The sequence below is a fragment of the Oncorhynchus mykiss genome, chromosome 2 (genome assembly GCF_057628025.1).
Source record: "Oncorhynchus mykiss isolate SJ-2025 chromosome 2, ASM5762802v1, whole genome shotgun sequence".
Taxonomy (NCBI): domain Eukaryota; kingdom Metazoa; phylum Chordata; class Actinopteri; order Salmoniformes; family Salmonidae; genus Oncorhynchus; species Oncorhynchus mykiss.
Genome location: NC_143023.1, coordinates 71,797,370 through 71,821,998, shown reverse-complemented (window position 1 = coordinate 71,821,998; position 24,629 = coordinate 71,797,370). Strand labels below are relative to the sequence as shown.

The window sequence follows — 24,629 nt, the reverse complement described above, 5'->3', positions numbered from 1 at the left end:
GTCTTGGCTGATTTCTTTTATTTTCCCATGATGTCAAGCAAAGATGCATTGAGTTTGAAGGTAGGCCTTGAAATACATCCACAGGTACACCTCAAATTGACTCAAATTATGTCAATTAGCCTATCATAAGCTTCTAAAGCCATGACATCATTTTCTGGAATTTTCCACGCTGTTTAAAGGCACAGTCAACTTAGTGTATGTAAACTTCTGACCCACTGGACTTCTGATACAGTGAATTATAAGTCAAATTATCTGTCTGTAAACAATTGTTGTAAAATTACTTGTGTCATGCACAAAATAGATGTCCTAACCAACTTGCCAAAACTATAGTTTGTTAACAAGAAATATGTGGAGTGATTGAAAAACGAGTTTTAATGACTCCAACCTAAGTGTATGTAAACTTCCGACTTCAACTGTCAAGAAGTTTTCAGAACCTTTGCTATGTGACTCTAAATTGAGCTCAGGTGCATCCTGTTGCTATTGATCATCCTTTAGATGTTTCTACAACTTGATTGGAGTCCACCTGTGGTAAGTTCAATTGATTGGACATGATTTGGAAAGGCACATTCCTGTCTATATAAGGTCCCACAGCTGACTGTGCATACATTTATCAGAGCGAAAATCAAGCCATGAGGTTGAAAGAATTGTCCGTAGATCTCCGAGACAGGATTGTGTTGAGGTACAGTTCTGGGGAAGGGTACCAAAAAATGTCTGCAGCATTGAAGGTCCCCCAAAACACAGTGGCCTCCATTCTTAAATGGAAGAAGTTTGGAACCCCCAACACTCTTCCTAGAGCTGACCACCAGGCCAAACTGGGCAATCAGGGGAGAAGGGCCTTAGTCAGGGAGGCAGTGGCGGAACGAGAGTTGTATACATGGGGTGGCCAGGGGATGGCCAAGGCTACTTCAGGGGGTCCATAGACCATGACAGAAAATGTGTGTGTAACCCTAACCTGACATCTAAGGAGCATGAATGAATCCTATAATTGCTGATTAGAGGTAGAAGTGATAATTAACTTAACCCGGAGTTCTTCAATGTGGCAGATAGTGTGGTCCAAAAGGGTTACTTCACTAGAATTATTTAAAATACTATGAATAGTCATTGTCTCTACCTTGGAACTGCAGCTCAATTCTCTCTCTCTCACACACCCACACGTCGTACTGTACTCACATACTGGAGAGACTTGGGTCACTCTGTTGTCATGAATATATAATTTGGGTCTATAAGTGTTGAACATCCAAAATATTTTCAGAAAACAAAGCTCAAGCACCAAGGAGATAAGATGCATTTGTGTTATATAAATTGCATAGTTTAGTTACAAAAAAAGCTAATTTACAAAAAAAACACACTGCAATTTGACATACCAGGTATCAAGCAGAAATGGACTTGAAAAATAAAAATTATTTTGGTGCCCATCAATATTACAAACTACAAACTAGAATGGTCCAAACACACCAAGACAGCCATGAAGAGGGCACGACAAAGCCTATTCCCCCTCATCGAGAGCATCCTGGTACGGTAATTGCTCTGCCTCTGACCGCAAGGCACTACAGAGGGTAATGCGTACGGCCCAGTACATCACTGGGGCTAAGCTGCCTGCCATCCAGGACCTCTACACCAGGCGGTGTCAGAGGATGGCCCTAAAAATTGTCAAAGACCTCAGCCACCCCAGTCATAGACTGTTCTCTCTACTATCGCATGGCAAGCGGTACCGGAGTGCCAAGTCTAGGACAAAAGGGCAAAAGGGCTTCTCAACAAGTTTTACCCCCAAGCCATAAGACTCCTGAATAGGTAATCAAATGGCTACCCGGATTATTTGCAACCCCTCTTTTTTACGCTGCTGCTACTCTCTGTTTATCATATATGCATAGTCACTTTAACCATATCTACATGTACATTCTACCTCAATCAGCCTGACTAACCGGTGTCTGTATGTAGCCTTGCTAATTTTATAGCCTGGCTACTGTATATAACCTGTCTTTTTACTGTTGTTTCATTTCTTTACCTACCTATTGTTTACCTAATACCTTTTTTGCACTATTGGTTAGAGCCTGTAAGTAAACATTTCACTGTAAGGTATTGAATACTGTTGTATTCAGCACACGTGACAAATAAACTTTGATTTGAAACTTACAGTATCATATTTATGCTCATATATTATGTTAACTAATAGCAAAGAAAAGGAGAATCGAACACCTTCCTCACCTCTGCCATGAAATCTTCCAGATGACGACAAATGGCGTATTGTTGCTCCCAAACTGCCGTATCCAGGCGAGCGCCCTTCCCGACATTAGCGTAATAATATACGCTATCTTTGACCGGTCCGAAGGAAACGATGATGGCTGTAGCTCAAAAGTAAGGGAGCACTGAGAAAGAAAATCCTGGCAGGTTTCAGGATCCCCAGAATATCGCTCCGGGGGAGGTAAGATGGGTAGGCTGTCAAACCTACTTCTGATAATAGACAGGTTACTTTGTGGTTGGGAGGTCTCAGAGGTGGCATGCTGCCTATGAGCTAACTCATTGATTTGCTCCATAATAGCCTTGAACCCTTGGTCATGGCGTTCAGGGAACGAAGCCCTTACAAAAGGTCCAGCAGTAGCTTCTCATGCCTCCCAATGGGGGCTCCCTGCAGGGAGACGGTGTGGCGGAGCTGGTCCAAGTCTGCTGGGTCTGTCATGGCCAGTTCGTACTATAAGGGCACAGGGCGAGACCCAGATGCAGACATGGGTGTCAGATGGTTCGAGTCTCTGATATTTATTACAATCCAAGGGGGCAGGCAAGAGAATGGTTGTGGACAGGCAAAAGATCATAACAAGTCACAGTCATGTCTTGACAGGACCCTGCTCTTGGGAAAGCGTATATCAATCAAACCAAATAAAGCTGCCTGTGATTCAGTGGCGACCCGTCATTCAGGACAGGTCACCTGTTTTGAGCCCCAAATTTAAGCAAAATAAATAAATAATACATTTGGGGCTTGCCTGTTTTGCATATTGTTTGTCACATATAAGTGTGCAAACAATGAAAAATATATATATATATCATTGAGTTAATAAAGCAGCATACAAATATGGTTTATTTTTTGTTTTCTTGAGTAAGGCAGCTCCAAAATACAGGTGTTTCAGCACAGCTCAGTGCTTTCTGTGGTGGTTGGGCAAGCCAGCAGAAAATATGGAGCTCTGCGCCATGATGGGCTCAGTGTTCTGTCACTCATCGGGAAACTACATCACAGCGAAGTCTAAGGGGAGACCTCGACATTTCTAGCTCTTTGGGTGCTGACAGAGAAGGCTCAAGGCCATTAACCACAGATAAAATTACGTCAAATCAAGTTGTAGGTACAGTAGCTTTGATTGGACGGATCATGTCAACATCATACTTTCAAAATCTTAGCTGGCAGTCATCATCATGAATCAAGTCGACAATCTACTGACAAATCCTCTTAAATCCTTGTCATATGAAGAGAAAAAATGAAGAGAGATTATAGATATAACGTATCGGTGCTCATCGTCCATTGGACATAAACATTACACAACAAGTAGGAAATCGCAAGTTCAAAAATCTGCGGTTTGGAAGGAAGTGAGCACAGAACAACAAGGTGAGTCCAAAAATGTCCTGTATGCTGCTGCATAAATTATTTAATAAGCTAGGGAGATATCTATAACATTACTATAGCTAAGAAAGTTATACTAAGTGTATGTAGTGTAGTTAGCTGTTAGTTGCTTATGTGCCTCACGCAAACAATTTGGTCCCTTTTCCCATCTTTCGCCTGCTGTTCTGATTTGGAGGTGCATGTGCACATGTAGCCTACAGCCTGTTTTAGAGAAATGTAATCATTGAATATTGTAAGAGGTTTCATTGTCTGCTTATATGGCCCTGTTATTTATCCTATGGTTTTGACTTGGTGTACAGGGAGAATACTGTAAGAATGGCCTATGTTCTGAATTCTGTCGCTGTACATTTCAGAAGTGTTGAACACATTGACAACGTATTGACAACGTCCTTCCTCTTATCGGCTCGTCGTTCCCTTATGCCATAGCTTGTACATCTCAATTGTCAGTAGAAACCATATTTGTTTAAACAAGTCAGCCATATCAGCTATGTTTTTTAAAAAGGCAGTAAATGAGGCTGAATTAACGGTTTCGCTGCCAGACAAGGCTCCGCTGATAGCCAGGTGTAGCAGTGGTAAGGTGTTGGGACTGCTGTTGGGACTCTGCTGTTGGGACAGTTTGTGGGCACCATTTGTCACCGTTATAGTGAAATTCATGTATTGTTTAGTGTTGTGTTGTGTAGTGGCTTTGCTGGCATGCATAAATGTATTTTTTTTTTTATGTTGTCAGCTGAAATATTTTGAAACAGTCTGCCTTTGCTACTGAGAGCTATTTAGGATAACAGTACAATTATATAAATAAAATAAGTGCTTTTTTTACACTCACTTTAGTGTCAAGAATAAAACGGAACCACATTTGCTGGTCATTGTTGACTAATCAAATCTATCCAAACAGATCAATGTCCAAAAGAACAAAAAAAACTGAGCCAATTACAGGTTTGGCACACAGAGTGATAAAGCGTAGATAATATATTCAAGGCACACACATTAGCTTCAGATTAACTAATTACTTTTAAAATTGACTAATTTATCATGATTGGACAGCCTATAAGATAAGAACCGTATATCACTTAGCAATGCTTTTGGATCTCTCTCCACACTGAAAACAACATTGGATTAAAATCAAAGCAAAACATGCCTAGTTGAATGTAATTTAATTAATGCATTGACCAATTAGAAACAACAAAGAATATTATGTTTACTACACAATATCCTCTGAAGTAGTGAACCTACTTGACAACCAAGCATGACTCATCATAGAGGTAGGTGTCTGCTTTCTTAATCAGTGTAAAACACTCTTTCTGATGACTCTTAAGTTGAACACAATAAAGGACAAATAACTATGCGTTTGCTTTCTTGAGGAAAATTCCTGTAATGTCTGGACAAACTGTTGCCACAGTAACCATCCCAAAGATAGCCTATACCTCTGAACCAACAAATCTATAGAAACTGACTATACACTCCTAGCAAAACAGTCTTTGTTTTTTCATCATTCTGAGTACAGACAAAATAAACCATTCACATAGAGGTGTGGTCATGTGCTTGTTTTCATAGCGATTCCATTACCAAATAGTACATCCTACAATAAATAAACTGTAAATAGTAATCTACACAACCTGTTTCCACCGTGCCTGTTGATTCCACAGTATACTGCACAGAGATGATATATAGAAAACAGCCATGTGCCCCTGAGGACTTCAGAAAGTCAGCATTGTTTAAGTATCTGTCCAGTGTTCCAGATTTTTTTATGAAATATTACCTACAATTGTCCAACTCAAGGTCTCATTCTGAAAAATGCACCCCCCTTCCCAATGTTGCAAATATTTTCACATGACCCTCCCCTTGTACTGTAATTTATTTTAGCAAAACCCTCCCCCCTCAGAATGAACTCAAAATAATGTTTATGACCACAAATAACAATAACTGTAGAGACCCTGTGTTTATAAACGTGGATATAGACTTTTCCACTTCAGAATGCTTTTGTGGCACTGTTGATGCCACGCAGGGCTACAGGCCAGAAGGTTGAGGGTTCGCTGACTACCACGAACGAGCTCACTCTCCCTGCCCGTTTCATTTACACTACGATAAGAGCTTATTGCAGACAATGATCAGCTAGGGGGTAATCAGATTTTCAACATTTTGATGCAATATTTATAATTATATAATATATACAGTGGGGCAAAAAGGTATTTAGTCAGCCACCAATTGTGCAAGTCCTCCCACTTAAAAAGATGAGAGAGGCCTGTAATTTTCATCATAGGTACACTTCAACTATGACAGACAAAATGAGAAAAGAAATCCAGAAAATCACATTGTAGGATTTTTAATGAATTTGTTTGCAAATTATGGTGGAAAATAAGTATTTGGTCACCTACAAACAAGCAATATTTCTGGCTCTCACAGACCTGTAACTTCTTCTTTAAGAGGCTCCTCTGTCCTCCACTCGTTACCTGTATTAATGGCACCTGTTTGAACTTGTTATCAGTATAAAAGACACCTGTCCACAACTTCAAACAGTCACACTCCAAACTCCACTATGGCCAAGACCAAAGAGCTGTCAAAGGACACCAGAAACAAAATGGTAGACCTGCATCAGGCTGGGAAGACTGAATCTGCAATAGGTAAGCAGCTTGGTTTGAAGAAATCAACTGTGGGAGCAATTATTAGGAAATGGAAGACATACAAGACCACTGATAATCTCCCTCGATCTGGGGCTCCACGCAAGATCTCACCCTGTGGGGTCAAAATGATCACAAGAACAGTGAGCAAAAATCCCAGAACCACACGGGGGGGACCTAGTGAATGACCTGCAGAGAGCTGGGACCAAAGTAACAAAGCCTACCATCAGCAAGGGCATTGAAGATGAAACATGGCTGGGTCTTTCAGCATGACAATGATCCCAAACACACCACCCGGGCAACGAAGGAGAGGCTTCGTAAGAAGCATTTCAAGGTCTTGGAGGGCCTAGCCAGTCTCCAGATCTCAACCCCATAGAAAATCTTTGGAGGGAGTTGAAAGTCCGTGTTGCCCAGCAACAGCCCCAAAACATAGAGGAGATCTGCATGGAGGAATGGGCCAAAATACCAGCAACAGTGTGTGAAAACCTTGTGAAGACTTACAGAAAACATTTGACCTCTGTCATTGCCAATAAAGGGTATATAACAAAGTATTGAGATAAACTTTTGTTCTTGGCCAAATACTTATTTTCCACCATAATTTGCAAATACATTCATAAAAAATCCTACAATCTACATGTCTGTCATAGTTGAAGTGTACCTATGATGAAAATTACAGGCCTCTCTCATCTTTTTAAGTGGGAGAACTTGCACAATTGGTGGCTGACTAAATACTTTTTTGCCCCACTGTATACATTGAATTTTCCACCAACAGGGTCTGTGCCAATGCACCACACAACCAAGAAACGAAGCATACCGACTTCAGGCACTTCAATTTCATGTTTTGCATTTTCAACACTAAAATAAATAAATAAACAATAAATAGACTGTCAATCTTGACAAACAGAATATTCATCCCTCGCTACCTTATAGGACTACCCAGTATCGAAGGCTTAGCTTGACAATCTCTAATTAAACTTTTTGTTGTTTGTAACAGATGTCTCTTTCCATTCATCAAATGGACCCTGTAAAGTTTGGATTGATTTACTTTATTTTATGATTGACTTTATACATATATTTTTAAAAGTGAGTGAGATTGCACAAAAAAGTCAGAAATGTATTTCCATTGTGACCCCTATTTTCTACATAAATACACAAAGCCTACAATTACATAGATACAGACACATTACAGAGATACAGACAACAAAGTTTATACTGTTCACTCATTACCTAGTTTTTTACATTCATTTGTAAAGTGTTTATGGTTGGTAAGGCTTTGAGTTGCTGTGGTTGTTGGTTCCACTCAAAAGATCAGGTACATAAAATGTGTTCTTACCAGATAGACTCAAATTTAAAACAATTAATATTAGAGTCTCTAGCTCTGGAATTCTGCTGGGGGACATCTCTAACAAATCTAAACTAGTTGTGTAGGCACCTGGGGGCTGAGTCCATGATCATTCTGTGGATCAGACTAAGCTGAATTAATACTACTATTTTTCCACAGATAGCCAGCCTAGCTGCTTAAAATGCTAGACAACTTCCAGATGAGTATGAGGGGAAGAATTCAATTTCTTACAAACTTGTTTTGGCTGGTTGGTAGCTTATTCTTTAAATTTTTGGGGCTGCTGATGAACCATGATGTGCAGGCATAATCAAAGTGACACTGGACTAGCACACTTGCCAGAGTCTTTAGCGTGTCAATGTCAAGCCATTTTGAGGATGCTGGAATTACATTTTGGACGAAAGTAATCAGATTAAAACATTGTGACTGGTTATGTGTATGCCACATATAAAATGTAATACATTTTAAATGTTAAATTACAAATATTTTAGGTTCTAGGTGCGCAAGGAATAGCCATTCGGATTGGAGAGGAGACAAAGCAGAGCGCATGATAAGCTTTCCTGACTAATTGGGCCTGCAGGGTGTCACGCCTGCTCCTGCTATCCCTCTTTGGCGCTCGAGGCCGCCAGGCTGCCCTCCATGACGCACACCTGTCACCATCATTACACGCAGCTGCACAATATCGGACTCCATTACTTTGTTGATTACCCCCTCTATATCTGTCTGCTCCTCACTTTGTTCCCTGTGTCAGCATTGAGGTCGTTATTTTTTACTGTGCTTTAACACGCAAGTACGCACCTGGCCTCTCCACTGCCTATCAGCTATTCCTATTTGTTCTTGTGGATTCATATTGAAAATTTATGCAGATTTGAATGTTTTTATGTGTGGTATGTTTGCTAGTTAGCCTAATGCAGATCAGGGCCCGGTTTCCTGATAGTGATGGAATTTAGGCTTATTAGTGTTTTAAGATGCATCTTTCCTACACAGCCGAAGATGTAACATGCAATTCCCAAAACACCAGGCAGAGAGAAGGTCGATAAGTGCGTTGTTGGAGCGTGTCACCACTGATAGGATCAAAAGAAAGAGAGTGCTGCTCTAATATCAGTTTTCTCCATTCAAATCTTACCTTAAAATTAGAATTATTTCGAAATCATGACAACTGATCAGCTCATGGAGAGATATTACCACCTACGCTCAAATAATTAAGGGTTCAACAGGGGTTCTTCTAATCCTCAAACTTCTTCAAAGAACCTAGGGTTCTTGGCACTGAACATTGCCCCCAAAAGTTTCTTCCAATAACCCCATAGGACAGGGATCATCAACTAGATTCAGTCGTGGGCCAATTTTTTTCTTGATCGAATGTTCTGGGTACAAGAACATAATTACAAATAATTTGTAGACTGCATATTGACTGCAATAAGCCCAAACAAACATAATATTTGACAATAACATAACAATTTCAAACCTTGCTTACATTTGTATATGATCACGTGTCTCTCTAGTATGCATGGAAATACTTGCGTGCAAAGTTTCCAAATAAAAATCACTTGGAGCTGATTTCCTAGAGTTTTTACCGTTTTTTTAATGTCCAATATTGAAAATGCAACAAAAAGTAAATATTTTTAATACATTTTTTGCTCAGAAAACTTGGGCGGACAAATAACAACACCCGGGGGCCATATTCGAAGAACCTCCTTAGTTGGTGGGCGTTCTTGTAGGAACCTAACTGCCCAACTGAAACATTTGGATTTGAATTTGAAAGGACAGCAGCTGCAGGCACTAACTGAAAAAGTGTGAAGATCTCAACTTAAGTTAAGGTTTGTCCCTTGTATAATCTAACATTTGTGCAAATCTTTCAAAAGCAGAAAATGGACATAATTCAATGGATATCAATCAAAAAAGAGGTAATATGTATGAATATACATGCTTTAAGAATATGTTGAAGGCTAGCTGTATTGGGTGTAGATGACTGAACTGCTCACTTTGGTGTCTGTTTCTGCAGGTATACAGGCGAGGAGGCATACAAAGGTATTTTAATTGGTATTGGTATGTTATGCAGATCACATGTACCATCCTCCTCCCTTACCTCTTCAATGAAAGTCCCATAGGCCTCTACATTATGGACAAGGTATGTGAAAACATTATCAAAACAGTTTTTTTCATTCACATTCACCACAAAACCAAGGTATGAATAATGTTTTGTGCATGTTTCGTTAAACATACATATAAGTACTATTTTTGTTATTCACATACTTCACCCTCCCGACACCTCTTATAAATATAATAGGAAACCTGTTCGATCACCATGCACTGCAAAAACATTCTAGCTATGGATATGGAGAACATCAACACATAGACATCAACACGCCAGAGGATTGAACTGGGGCTCTGCTGGGAGTTTACCTTATTTTTATTCTGCTTTGCCACTATAAAATCATAATAAACACTGACAACTAAAATAGTGTTATTGTTGTTATTGTTATGCATATTAATAATAATAGGGGAGGGGGGGATAGTTACAAGATTTACCCCAAACTGTAATGGTATTCGTCATCTGAAGAAGAGGAATCATCAGACCAAAGCGCAGCGTGATAAGTGTTCATGCTTTCTTTATTGAAACTGAACACTATAACAAAATAACAAAGAGAATAACAGAAACAGTCCTGAAAGGTGCAAACCACTAAACAGAAATTAACTATCCCCCCCCCAAAAAAACATGTGGGAAAAAGCTACCTAAGTATGGTTCCCAATCAGAGACAACGATAGACAGCTGTCCCTGATTGAGAACCATACCCGGCCAAAACAAAGAAATATAAAAACATAGAATAAAGAACAGAGAATGCCCAAACAACTCACACCCTGACCAAACCAAAATAAAGACATAAAAAGCTATAAGGTCAGGGCGTGACACAAACGGTTATTCAAAAAGGTACTCTGAGGATCCATTAAAAAGGGGTTCTTTGAAAAACTTATAGGGGTTTCCCCACAGTTTCAATTTGATGAACCCCTAAAGGATACTCCAGGAACCTTTTCTTTTCAAATCAAATCAAATCAAATCAAATTTTATTTGTCACATACACATGGTTAGCAGATGTTAATGCGAGTGTAGCGAAATGCTTGTGCTTCTAGTTCCGACAATGCAGTAATAACCAACAAGTAATCTAACTAACAATTCCAAAACTACTGTCTTGTACACAGTGTAAGGGGATAAAGAATATGTACATAAGGATATATGAATGAGTGATGGTACAGAGCAGCATAGGCAAGATACAGTAGATGGTATCGAGTACAGTATGTACAAATGAGATGAGTATGTAAACAAAGTGGCATAGTTTAAAGTGGCTAGTGATACATGTATTACATAAGGATACAGTCGATGATATAGAGTACAGTATATACGTATGCATATGAGATGAATAATGTAGGGTAAGTAACATTATATAAGGTAGCATTGTTTAAAGTGGCTAGTGATATATTTACATCATTTCCCATCAATTCCCATTATTAAAGTGGCTGGAGTTGAGTCAGTGTCAGTGTGTTGGCAGCAGCCACTCAATGTTAGTGGTGGCTGTTTAACAGTCTGATGGCCTTGAGATAGAAGCTGTTTTTCAGTCTCTCGGTCCCAGCTTTGATGCACCTGTACTGACCTCGCCTTCTGGATGATAGCGGGGTGAACAGGCAGTGGCTCGGGTGGTTGATGTCCTTGATGATCTTTATGGCCTTCCTGTGACATCGGGTGGTGTAGGTGTCCTGGAGGGCAGGTAGTTTGCCCCCGGTGATGCGTTGTGCAGACCTCACCACCCTCTGGAGAGCCTTACGGTTGAGGGCGGAGCAGTTGCCGTACCAGGCGGTGATACAGCCCGCCAGGATGCTCTCGATTGTGCATCTGTAGAAGTTTGTGAGTGCTTTTGGTGACAAGCCAAATTTCTTCAGCCTCCTGAGGTTGAAGAGGCGCTGCTGCGCCTTCTTCACAATGCTGTCTGTGTGAGTGGACCAATTCAGTTTGTCTGTGATGTGTATGCCGAGGAACTTAAAACTTGCTACCCTCTCCACTACTGTTCCATCGATGTGGATAGGGGGGTGTTCCCTCTGCTGTTTCCTGAAGTCCACAATCATCTCCTTAGTTTTGTTGACGTTGAGTGTGAGGTTATTTTCCTGACACCACACTCCGAGGGCCCTCACCTCCTCCCTGTAGGCCGTCTCGTCGTTGTTGGTAATCAAGCCTACCACTGTTGTGTCGTCCGCAAACTTGATGATTGAGTTGGAGGCGTGCGTGGCCACGCAGTCGTGGGTGAACAGGGAGTACAGGAGAGGGCTCAGAACGCACCCTTGTGGGGCCCCAGTGTTGAGGATCAGCGGGGAGGAGATGTTGTTGCCTACCCTCACCACCTGGGGGCGGCCCGTCAGGAAGTCCAGTACCCAGTTGCACAGGGCGGGGTCGAGACCCAGGGTCTCGAGCTTGATGACGAGCTTGGAGGGTACTATGGTGTTGAATGCCGAGCTGTAGTCAATGAACAGCATTCTCACATAGGTATTCCTCTTGTCCAGATGGGTTAGGGCGGTGTGCAGTGTGGTTGAGATTGCATCGTCTGTGGACCTATTTGGGCGGTAAGCAAATTGGAGTGGGTCTAGGGTGTCAGGTAGGGTGGAGGTGATATGGTCCTTGACTAGTCTCTCAAAGCACTTCATGATGACGGAAGTGAGTGCTACGGGGCGGTAGTCGTTTAGCTCAGTTACCTTAGCTTTCTTGGGAACAGGAACAATGGTGGCCCTCTTGAAGCATGTGGGAACAGCAGACTGGTATAGGGATTGATTGAATATGTCCGTAAACACACCGGCCAGCTGGTCTGCGCATGCTCTGAGGGCGCGGCTGGGGATGCCGTCTGGGCCTGCAGCCTTGCGAGGGTTAACACGTTTAAATGTCTTACTCACCTCGGCTGCAGTGAAGGAGAGACCGCATGTTTTCGTTGCCGGCCGTGTCAGTGGCACTGTATTGTCCTCAAAGCGGGCAAAAAAGTTGTTTAGTCTGCCTGGGAGCAGGACATCCTGGTCCGTGACTGGGCTGGATTTCTTCCTGTAGTCCGTGATTGACTGTAGACCCTGCCACATGCCTCTTGTGTCTGAGCCGTTGAATTGAGATTCTACTTTGTCTCTGTACTGACGCTTAGCTTGTTTGATAGCCTTGCGGAGGGAATAGCTGCACTGTTTGTATTCGGTCATGTTACCAGACACCTTCCCCTGATTAAAAGCAGTGGTTCGCGCTTTCAGTTTCACGCGAATGCTGCCATCAATCCACGGTTTCTGGTTAGGGAATGTTTTAATCGTTGCTATGGGAACGACATCTTCAACGCACGTTCTAATGAACTCACACACCGAATCAGCGTATTCGTCAATGTTGTTGTCTGACGCAATACGAAACATGTCCCAGTCCACGTGGTGGAAGCAGTCTTGGAGTGTGGAGTCAGCTTGGTCGGACCAGCGTTGGACAGACCTCAGCGTGGGAGCCTCTTGTTTTAGTTTCTGTCTGTAGGCAGGGATCAACAAAATGGAGTCGTGGTCAGCTTTTCCGAAAGGGGGGCGGGGCAGGGCCTTATATGCGTCGCGGAAGTTAGAGTAACAATGATCCAAGGTCTTTCCACCCCTGGTTGCGCAATCGATATGCTGATAAAATTTAGGGAGTCTTGTTTTCAGATTAGCCTTGTTAAAATCCCCAGCTACAATGAATGCAGCCTCCGGATGAATGGTTTCCAGTTTGCAAAGAGTTAAATAAAGTTCGTTCAGAGCCATCGATGTGTCTGCTTGGGGGGGGATGTATACGGCTGTGATTATAATCGAAGAGAATTCTCTTGGTAGATAATGCGGTCTACATTTGATTGTGAGGAATTCTAAATCAGGTGAACAGAAGGATTTGAGTTCCTGTATGTTTCTTTCATCACACCATGTCACGTTAGTCATAAGGCATACGCCGCCGCCCCTCTTCTTACCAGAAAGTTGTTTGTTTCTGTCTGCGCGATGTGTGGAGAAACCCGTTGGCTGCACCGCTTCGGATAGAGTCACTCCAGTGAGCCACGTTTCCGTGAAGCAAAGAACGTTACAGTCTCTGATGTCCCTCTGGAATGCTACCCTTGCTCGGATTTCATCAACCTTGTTGTCAAGAGACTGGACATTTTTAGAGTGTAAGGCTGCAAATATTGAGGTGGCTTATTCTAAGCACACGTTAGGCTACACATCATGAAATATATTGAGACAAACTAATGACAGTAATGTTAGCTTACAAGTAGCAAAATAGAACTCAATTGATTGAACATTAAATGTATTTCAATATGATTGAAATAGGCCTTTGGAAAGTTTGCCGACCCCTTGACTTTTTCCACATTTTGTTACGTTACAGCCTTATTCTAAAATTGATTAAATAAAAATATGTCCCCAGCAATCTACACACAATACCCCATAATGGAAAATCAAAAACATATATATTTTTTGTGTGCAAATGTAATAACCCCCCCCAGAAATACCTTATTTGCATAAGTATACAGTCCCTTTGTTACTAGACTAGAAATTTAGCCCAGATGCATTCTGTTTCCATTGATCATCCTTGAGATGTTTCTACAACTTCATTGGAGTGCAACTGTGGTAAATTCAATTGATGATTGGACATTATTTGGAAAGGCACACACCTGTCTATATAAGGTCCCACAACGAATGTCAGAGCAAAAACCAAGCCATGAGGTCAAAGGAATTGTAAGTAGAGCTCCGAGACAGGATTGTGTTGTAGTCACAGATCTGGGGAAGGGTGCCACAAAATGTCTGTAGCATTGAAGGTCCCCAAGAACACAGTGGCCTCCATCATTCTTAAATGGAAGAAGTTTGGAACTACCAAGACTCTTCCTAGAGGTGGTTGCCTGGCCAAACTGAGATATTGGGGGAGAAGGGCCTTGTTCAGGGAGGTGACCAAGAACCAGATGGTCACTGTGATAGAGCTCTATAGTGCCTCTGTGGAGATTGGTCAGAACCTTCCAGAAGGACAACTATCTCTGCAGCACTCCACCAATCAGGCCATGAGAAACAAGATTCTCTGGTCTGATGAAACCAAGATTGAACTCTTTGGCCGGAAAGCCAAGTGTCACGTCTGGAGGAAACATGGCACCATCCCTAAAGTGAAGCATGGTGGTGGCAGCATCATGCTGTGGGGATGATTTTCAGAGGCAGGGACTGGGATACTAGTCACGATCGAGGCAAAGACGAACGGAGCAAAGTACAGAGAGATCCTTGATGAAAACCTGCTCCAGAGTGCTCAGGATCTCAGACTGGGGCAGAGGTTCACCTTCCAACAGGACAATGGCCCTAAACACACAGCCAAGACAACGCAGGAGTGGCTTCAGGACAGGTCTCTGAATGTCCTTGAGTGGCTCAGCAAGAGCCCGGACTTGAACCCAATCTAACATCTCTGGAGAGACCTGAAAATAGCTGTGCAGCGAAGCTCCCCATCCAACCCGACAGAGATTGAGAGGATCTGCAGAGAGGAATGGGAGGAACTCCCCAAATACAGGTATACCAAGCTTGTAGCGTCATACCCAAAAAGACTGAAGGCTGTAATCGCTACCAAAGGTGAGTCAAAAAAGTACTGAGTAAAGGTTCTGAATACTTATGTAAATGTGATATTTCAGTTTTTTAAAACCTGTTTTGTCTTTGTCATTATGGGGTAATGTGTGTAGATTGATGAGGGGGAAAAACGATTTGATAAATTTTAGAATAAGGCTGTAACCTAACAAAATGTTTCCGAAGGCACTGTATATTTTAAATCAGTCATATTCATTTGAAGCATATTTTTATACACTGAACCAAATATAAACACTTTTTTCTCTCTGATGAGTGTTTCTGTCCATAATAAAACCCTTTAAAACAAATTCTGATTGGCTGGGCCTGGCTCCCCAGTGGGTGGGCCTGTACCCTCCAAGGCCCAACCGTGGCTGCACCTCTGCCCAGTCATGCGAAATCCATAGAGCTCGTGCTGCTAGGTGACCTAAACTGAGACATGCTTAACACCCCGGCCATCCTACAATCTAAGCTCGATGCCCTCAATCTCACACAAACTATCAATGAACCCACCAGGTACAACCCCAAATTCGTAAACACGGGCACCCTCATAGATATCACCCTAACCAACTTGCCCACCAAATACACCTCTGCTGTTTTCAACCTTCATCCCCCACAGCAACTCGCTAAAGCCTCCCCCATTTCTCCTTCACCCAAATCCAGATAGCTTATGTTCTGAAAGAGGTGCAAAATCTGGACCCCTACAAATCAGCTGGGCTAGACAATCTGGACCCTCTCTTTCTAAAATGTTCTGCCTAAATTGTTGCAACCCCTATTACTAGCCTGTCAACCTCTCTTTCGTATCGTCTGATATTCCCATAGATTGAAAGCTGCCGTGGTCATCCCCCTCTTCAAAGGGGAGACACTCTAGACCCAAACTGCTATAAACCTATATCTATCCTACCCTGCCTTTCTAAGGTCTTCGAAAGCCAAGTTAACAAAGAGATTACCGACCATTTCGAATCCCACTTTACCTTCTCTGCTATGCAACCTGGTTTCAGAGCTGGTCATGGGTGCACCTCAGCCACGCTCGAGGTCCTAAACGATATCATAACCGCCATCGATAAGAGGCATTACTGTGCAGCTGTATTCATCGACCTGGCCAAGGCTTTCAACTCTGTCATTCACAACATTCTTATTTGTAGATTCAACAGCCTTGGTTTCTCAAATGATTGCCTCGCCTGGTTCACCAACTACTTCTCTGATAGAGTTCAGTGTGTCAAATAGGAGGGCCTGTTGTCCGGACCTCTGGCAGTCTCTATGGGCGGGCCACAGGGTTCAATTCTCAGGCCGACTCTCTTCTCTGTATACATCAGGGATGTTGCTCTTGCTGCTGGTGATTCTTTGATCCACCTCTACGCAGATGGCACCATTCTGTACACCTCTGGCCCTTCTTTGGACACTGTGTTAACTAACCTCCAGACGAGCTTCAATGCCATACAACTCTCCTTGCGTGGCCTCTAACTGCTCTTAAATGCAAGTAAAACTAAATGCATGCTCTTCAACCGATCGCTGCCCGCACCTGCCCACCCGTCCAGCATCACTACTCTGGACGGTTCTGACTTAGAATATGTGGACAACTACAAATACCTAAGTGTCTGGTTAGACTGTAAACTCTCCTTCCAGACTCACATTAAACATCTCCAATCCAAAATTAAATCTAGAATTGGCTTCCTATTTTGCAACAAAGCATCCTTCACTCATGCTGCCAAACATACCCTTGTTAAACTGAACCTCCTACCGATCCTCGACTTTGGCGATGTCATTTACAAAATAGCCTCCCACCCACTAGTCAACAAATTGGATGCAGTCTATCACAGTGCCATCCGTTTTGTCACCAAAGCCCCATATGCTATCCACCACTGCGACCTGTACGCTCTCGTTGGCTGGGCCTCGCTTCATACTCGTCGCCAAACCCACTGGCACCAGGTCATCTACAAGTCTCTGCTAGGTAAAGCCCCGCCTTATCTCAGCTCACTGGTCACTATATCAGCAACCACCCATAGCACACACTCCAGCAGGTATATCTCACTGGTCACCCCCAAAGCCAATTCTTCCTTTGGCTGCCTCTCCTTCCATTTCTCTGCTGGAACGAACTGCAAAAATCACTAAAGCTGGAGACTGTCATCTCCCCCACTAGGTTTAAACACCAGCTGTCAGAACAGCTCACAGATCACTGCACCTGTCCGTAGCCCATCTGTAAATAGCCAATCCAATTACCTCATCCCCATACTGTATTTATTTTTTGTCTTGCTCCTTTGCACCCCAATATCGCTACTTGCACATTCATCTTCTGCACATTCTTTCATTCCAGTGTTTAATTGCTATATTGTAATTACTTCGCCACCATGGCCTATTTATAGCCTTACCTCCCGTATCCTACCTCATTTGCACATGTTGTATATAGACATTTTCTACTGTATTATTGATTTTATGTTTGTTTATTCCATGTGTAACTCTGTGTTGTTGTATGTGTCGAACTGCTTTGCTTTATTTTGGCCAGGTCGCAGTTGCAAATGAGAACTTGTTCTCAACTAGCCTACCTGGTTAAATATAGGTGAAATAAAATAATAAATAAATCGATTACGGCCTAATTTAGTAATTTAAATTGGATGATTTATATAATTTGGATGATTTGATTTTCTTATAAAAATATAAACTGTAACTCAGCAAAATCTTTGAAATTGTTGCGTTTGTATTTTATCGTTCAGTGGTAAATTGTTTGTATCAATTGCAAAGACATTGGCAACTTTGTATTTGTAGTCAACCTTTGTTCAGAACTCACAGAGAGAGGATAAACCATGTGATTCTACACTGTAAGACTTTTCAGTAATTTCAACAGAAAAACACCCAACCCTCCCCAAAGCTACTTTTTTTTCAGCGACAACCTTTTCCTAGTTTCATCAGCTATCCTGGTGGCTGATCTCAGACGATCCTGCAGATGAAGATGCCGGATGTGGAGATCCTCGGCTGGCGTAGTTCCATACTGCCAAATTCTCTAAAACGACTTTGGAGGCAGCTTATGGTAGAGAAATTAACATTCAATTCTCTGTCAACAGCCCTAGTGGAACATTTCTGGAATATTATATTTCAGCACAAGAAACATGGGACCAACACTTTACATGTTGCATTTATATTTTTGTACAGTGTACATGTAGTTCCACGAGTAATTTATCTACATTTTGCAGTAGCTTGGTAGTAGTTGAACTAAAATCAAATCTAGGTCATGTTTTCAGTAGTTTATTACTTAATTACTTTGCCATGTAGCAGTATTGCTAACTATTTGAACTACACAATACTATTTTGACTAAAATCAAATAACATATGACCTGCCTAATTCTCACTTGAAACATCATTTTTGTGTTTAATAGGCTAGATTACACATTCTGTTAACATATGACCCCAAAGTGATCTATTCTTGCAATTTGTAGTCTATGACATTTCAGATGTACATATTATAATTTTTCATTAAGTAGTTTGGATGTAGTGAACTACTTTTTCAAAGTAAATGTATTTATTATTAATTAAACAATATTTGATTTTTCTGAAGGTTAGCTTCAGTGTAGCCTAACTTCTTCCAGTGTGAAATAATTGTTAGCTTGGTACACTATATTTTAAGAGTAGCTCCCCCAACACTGCTAGCTACTGCTGCTACCTATTTCATTCAACAAAAGCCAACTAGGTTTCCTCTTGTCATAACTTTTAGCTACAAACTACAGGATTTAAAATAGAAGGTAACGGTGAGATGGATGTTGTGTGCTTTGACTTGCTTTCTTGTTGGCTAGTCAGCTAGCTAAGGAAGCCGTGATAGCTAATGTTAGAATGCTAACATTAGCCAACTGCTTCTTAACATCTAGCAGACCAACTCTTACCAACTCTTACCAGCTGTGGATTGCTAGCTTGTGTGCAGTGAGTGTGCACTCCTGAGCCTGTGTCTTGAGAAGGATCCTTCTCCCCACCAGAGAATAATGTATAAATATATATAAAATATTTTTAAAGCTGCTGGAGCAATCACATACGGGCCAGTCAAGGCCAAAGAGGATGATGTCATTATCCAAGCAAATTTGAAATGGGGTTTGATCATGGACTACAGGAAACATCTCCATCTCAACCAAGAATGTGACTACAACATATCAATGATTAATTATTAATTAATAATTGATTTGTTGGATTTACATCTCCATCTCAAACAAAAATCTAAATGAAAGAAAATCTCATCAAACTTTAAATGCACTTTAAATAAAGTTTGATTTGATCTATTCTTATTCTTATTTTTTAGATTTTTGGTTGAGATGGAGACGTGAATCCAACATAATTAACTTAACGATTCAATTTGAAATCAACCAAAGCTTGAAACCCTAGGCCGTTATGTGTTGTCTATTTTTAGTTGAAGCCTAGATTGAATTAAAACAATAGCTTTTGATTACTTTGCAAACGCTATATAGGCCTAAATAGCATCAGTGATGATATATGACTTACAAAGTATGGTTACATTTAATTTGCTCTGTCTCAATAATCATTCTCATGATAGCACATTGGTAGTAGTCAGTGACAAATATTAACCCTAAGCAGGGTTTGGTTAAAACTAAAATTAATTGTTGCAGATAGATCAACTCCAGTAGGAGGTGCTGCCCAGTCTATTGTTGTTGATTTATTTTATAATGGATATAATGTTGTATAAATTCAACAGAATTTATACAAGGTGCGTTTGTTGAAAATTGGTTACAATGACATAATTCTGTGGTTTAAATTGAACCTTCAAAACAACAATGTACAGTATTTTCCATGTAGATTCCATGTTACAATACATTGACAAATTACATTGAACGTTGATTCAACCAGTTTGTGCACAGTGGGTTACTTTAAGAAATGTCTATCATTTTAACAACAATATTCTTAGAATGCTAATTTATGGCAAGCAGAGTAGAGAGATTTCAGTGAGCCTTTCTGCAGAGCGAGTTGAGCTTGTGGTATGTTAGTAACATGTGGTCCGTGCGTCAGCTGACAGTTTAAACATACAGTATAATGATTGGAACAGCATATCCAGATGTGACTGAACATATAGCTGGAACAAGACTAAGTATTCAAGGAAGTTCCCCAGACTTTTAGAACTCTTGTCTGCCCTCCAGTCCATTATCACATCAGTACCTATTCAAGTTGGTGTTGTATATGATGCATTCTGCATGGCAAGTCATCTACATGTTCATATCACACAAAAGGCATAGGAGGAACCCACAAGTTTAGACTAAAACATTGTTTTAAAATAAAGTAAAATAAAATATGAAATACCACAGAAGAGAACTAGAATAAAAATGTAAAACTTAATTAATTCTGTTTCAAGTCTCTGCATTAGGTTTCAGGTAAGACCCAAGTGCAGACTGTGTAGAAGTAACAATATTTATTGTAACAACCGGGGCAGGCAAACAACAGGTCAAGGCAGGCAGAGGTCGATGATCCAGAGTAGGGGCAAAGGTACAGGACACCAGGCAGGCTCGGGAGAGGTCAGGCAGACGGGCTCGGAGTCAGGACAGGCAGGGGTCAAAACCAGGAGGTTGAGAAAAGAGAGACTGGAAAAAGCAGGAGCTGAGACACAAAACGCTGGTAGTTTGAACAAACAAGACTAACTGGCACAGACAGAAAACACAGACAAATACCCAGGGGATAAGTGGGGAAGATGGGGCGACACCTGGAGGGGGGTGGAGACAAGCACAAGTGAAAAAGATCAGGGCATGACAGTACCCCCCCCCATGCATGTACATGTAGATATGGTTAAAGTGACTATGATGAACAGAGAGTAGCAGTAGTGTAAAAGAGGGGTTGGGGGGGGCACACAATGCAAATAGTCCGGGTAGCCATTTGATTACGTGTTCAGGAGTCTTATGGCTTGGGGGTAAAAACTCTTGAGAAGCCTTTTTGTCCTAGACTTGGCACTCCGGTACCGCTTGCCATGCGGTGGTACAGAGAACAGTCCATGACTGGGGTGGCTTCGGTCTTTGACAATTTTTAGGTCCTTCCTCTGACACCGCCTAGTGTAGTGGTCCTGCATGGCAGGCAGCTTAGCCCCAGTGATGTACTGGGCCGTACGCACTACCCTCTGTAACGCCTTGCGGTCGAAGGCTGAGCAATTGCCGTACCAGTCAGAATGCTCTCGATGTTGCAGCTGTAGAACCTTTTGAGGATCTCAGCACCCATCCCAAATCTTTTTAGTTTCCTGAGGGGGAATAGGCTTTGTCGTGCCCTCTTCATAACTGTCTTGGTGTGTTTGGACCATTCTAGTTTGTTGTTGATGTGGACAACAAGGAACTTCAAGCCCTCAACCTGCTCCACTACAGCCCCGTCGATGAGAATGGGGGCGTGCTCGGTCCTCCTTTTCCTTTAGTTCACAATCATCTCCTTAGTCTTGGTTACGTTGAGCGATAGGTTGTTATTCTGGCACCACCCGGCCAGGTTTCACCTCCTCCCTATAGGCTGTGATCAAGCCTGCCAATGTTGTGTCATCTGCAAACTTAATGATGGTGTTGAGGTCGTGCCTGGCCATGCAGTCGTGGGTGAACAGGGAGTACAGGAGGGAACTGAGCACGCACCTCTGGGGAGCTCCAGTGTTGAGGATCACTTCATGGCTACGGACGTGAGTGCTATGGGTCTGTACTCATTTAGGCAGGTTGACTTTGTGTGCTTGGGCACAGGGACTATGGTGGTCTGCTTGAAACATGTTGGTGTTACAGACTCAATCAGGGACATATTGAAAATGTCAGTAAAGACACCTGCCAGTTGGTCAGCACATGACTGGAGCCTACTTCCTTGTAATCCATCTGGCCCAGCTGTCTTGTGTATGTTGACATGTTTAAAGGTCTTACTCACGTCGGCTACGGAGAGGGTGATCACACAGTCATCCGGAACAGCTGATGCTCTCATGCATGCCTCAGTGTTGCTTGCCTCGAAGCAAGCATAGAAGTGATTTAGCCCGTCTGGTAGGCTCGTGTCACTGGGCAGCTCAATTTGCTATGCTTCCTTTGTAGTCTGTACTAGTTTGCAAGCCCGGCCACATAAGACGAGCGTCGGAGCCGGTGTAGTATGATTCAATCTTAGCCCTGTATTGACGCTTTGCCTGTTTAATGGTTTTTCGCAGGGCATAGCAGGATTTCTTGTAAGCTTCTGTCCCACACCTTGAAAGTGGCAGCTCTACCCTATAGCTCAGTGCGAATGTTGCCTGTAATCCATGGCTTCTGGTTGGGGTATGTACGTACAGTCACTGTGGGGACGACGTCCTCGATGCACTTATTGATAAAGCCAGTGACTGATGTGGTGTACTCCGCAATGCCATCGGAAGAATCCGGGAACATGTTCCAGTCTGTGATAGCAAAACAGGCCTGTAGTTTAGCATCAGCTTCATCTGACCACTTTTTCAAAGACCGAGTCACTGGTGCGTCGTGCTTAAATTTTTGCTTGTAAGCAAGAATCAGGAGGATAGAGTTGTGGTCGGATTTACCAAATGGAGGGAGAGGGAGAGCTTTGTACGCATCTCTGTGTGTGGAGTACAGGTGATCTAGAATTTTTTTCCCTCTGGTTGCACATTTAACATGTTGGTAGAAATTTGGTAGAACTGATTTCAGTTTCCCTGCACTAAAGTCTCCGGCCACTAGGAGCGCCGCCTCTGGGTCAGTGGTTTCCTTTTGGCTTTTTTCCTTATTCAGCTGACTGAGTGCGTTGTTCGTGCCAGCATCTGTCTGTGGTGGTAAATAAACAGCCACGAAAGTATAGCTGAAATCTCTCAAGGCAAGTAGTGGAGCCTGCATTTTATCACATTGTACTCTGCCAAATCTAGAGACTTCCTTAGATTTCGGGCACCAGCTGTTGTTAAAGGGGCTAATAATAACTAATAATAAACAATAACAGCAGAGGGGCTAATAATCTTGGTGCGGGGAGAAAAGGTCCCGGGGCTTCCGGGGTTGTAGCCGTGGCACTATAGCGGCGTGCCAGCGGATACCGGTCGGTGCTGGGATTTGTTACTTTATTTATTTATTTTGGGCATTTTGCTTAAAACTGCATTGTTGGTTATGGGCTTTTAAGAAAGCATTTCCATGTAAGGCCTACTACACCTGCTGCATTCGGCGCATGTGACAAATACAATTAGATTATATTTGATTGTCTGATAGTCTGTTCTTAATTCATAAACTGTGCAAGAGCATATCAAATAATAATTTTTCATTTATAGAGGGGAAAGTGCTTACAGATGGATTGTTACTTAGAGAAAGTGAGTGTCTGTCCCCCGAGTCTCACATCCCCTACACAGGATGAGCCAGACTTGTGGAGGTCTACAATGTTTTTCTGAGGTCTTGGCTGATTTCTTTTGATTTTTCCATGATGTCAAGCAAGGAGGCACTGAGTTTGAAGGTAGGCCTTGAAATACATCCACAGGTACACCTCCAATTGACTCAAATGATGTCAATTAACCTATCATAAGCTTTTTCTGGAATTTTCCAAGCTGTTTAAAGGCATAGTCAACTTACTGTATGTAAATGTCTGACTCACTGGAATTGTTTTACAGTGAATTATAAGTGAAATAATCTGTCTGTAAACAATTGTTGGAAATATTACTTGTATCATGCACAAAGTAGATGTCCTAAACGACTTGCCAAAACTACAGTTTGTTAACAACAAATTTGTGGAGTGGTTGAAAAACGAGTTTGAATGACTACAACCTAAGTGTATGTAAACTTCCGACTTCAACTGTATTTGTTTTCTTTAAACAACAATACAATACACAGACAATACAAAAGGCCGCTCCAATCAGTGGGTGCTCTGGTCAGGGGGTGCGTTTGTGGGTGCCACCAAGACAGTAATCCTGCTCATCGCTCTTTCTAGCAGCATGTACAATACGACCCACACACCAGAAAAACATGACTAACTTTTATTTCCGAAGGGGATTGTTATCATCTTGTAATTCCTACATAAATAATCTCAAAATATTGAAATTGAACGTTTGTTTGACACAAATATGTTTGTTGTATGACAATGTGTTTGCTTTTTGCCAGATATAATGGGACCCATCTCATCCAAAAGGTTAACTCAAGTTTGCCAAAACACCTGGAAGCACCTGGATGATCATTAAGACTCTTGGAAGAATGTTCTATGGACAAACTTTTTGGACGACATGGGTCCCATTATGCCTGGCAAAAATCAAACAGTATGAACCTTAAACCAACGGTCAAGAATGGTGGTGGAAGTGTAATGGTATGTGGATGCTTTGCTGCCTCAGGACCTGGATTACTTTTAATAGAAGGAACCATGAATTATGCTCTGTATCAGATAATTCTACAGGTTGATTGCCAGGCCATCCTTCTGTGTGTCACACCCTGATCTGTTGCACCTATCTTTGTGCTTGTCTAAACCCCCCTCCAGTTGTCGCCCTTCTTCCCCATTATCTCCAGTGTATTTATACCTGTGTTGTCTGTTTGTGTAATGGTTTGTG

General features: G+C 42.0%; 1 long non-coding RNA gene across 1 annotated transcript in view; it reads left to right on the top strand.

Moving 5' to 3' along the window:
* The window catches only part of LOC149985219 (uncharacterized), a 45,921-nt gene that overhangs the window by 834 nt on the left and 20,458 nt on the right, over positions 1–24,629 (top strand). The window lies entirely within an intron of this gene.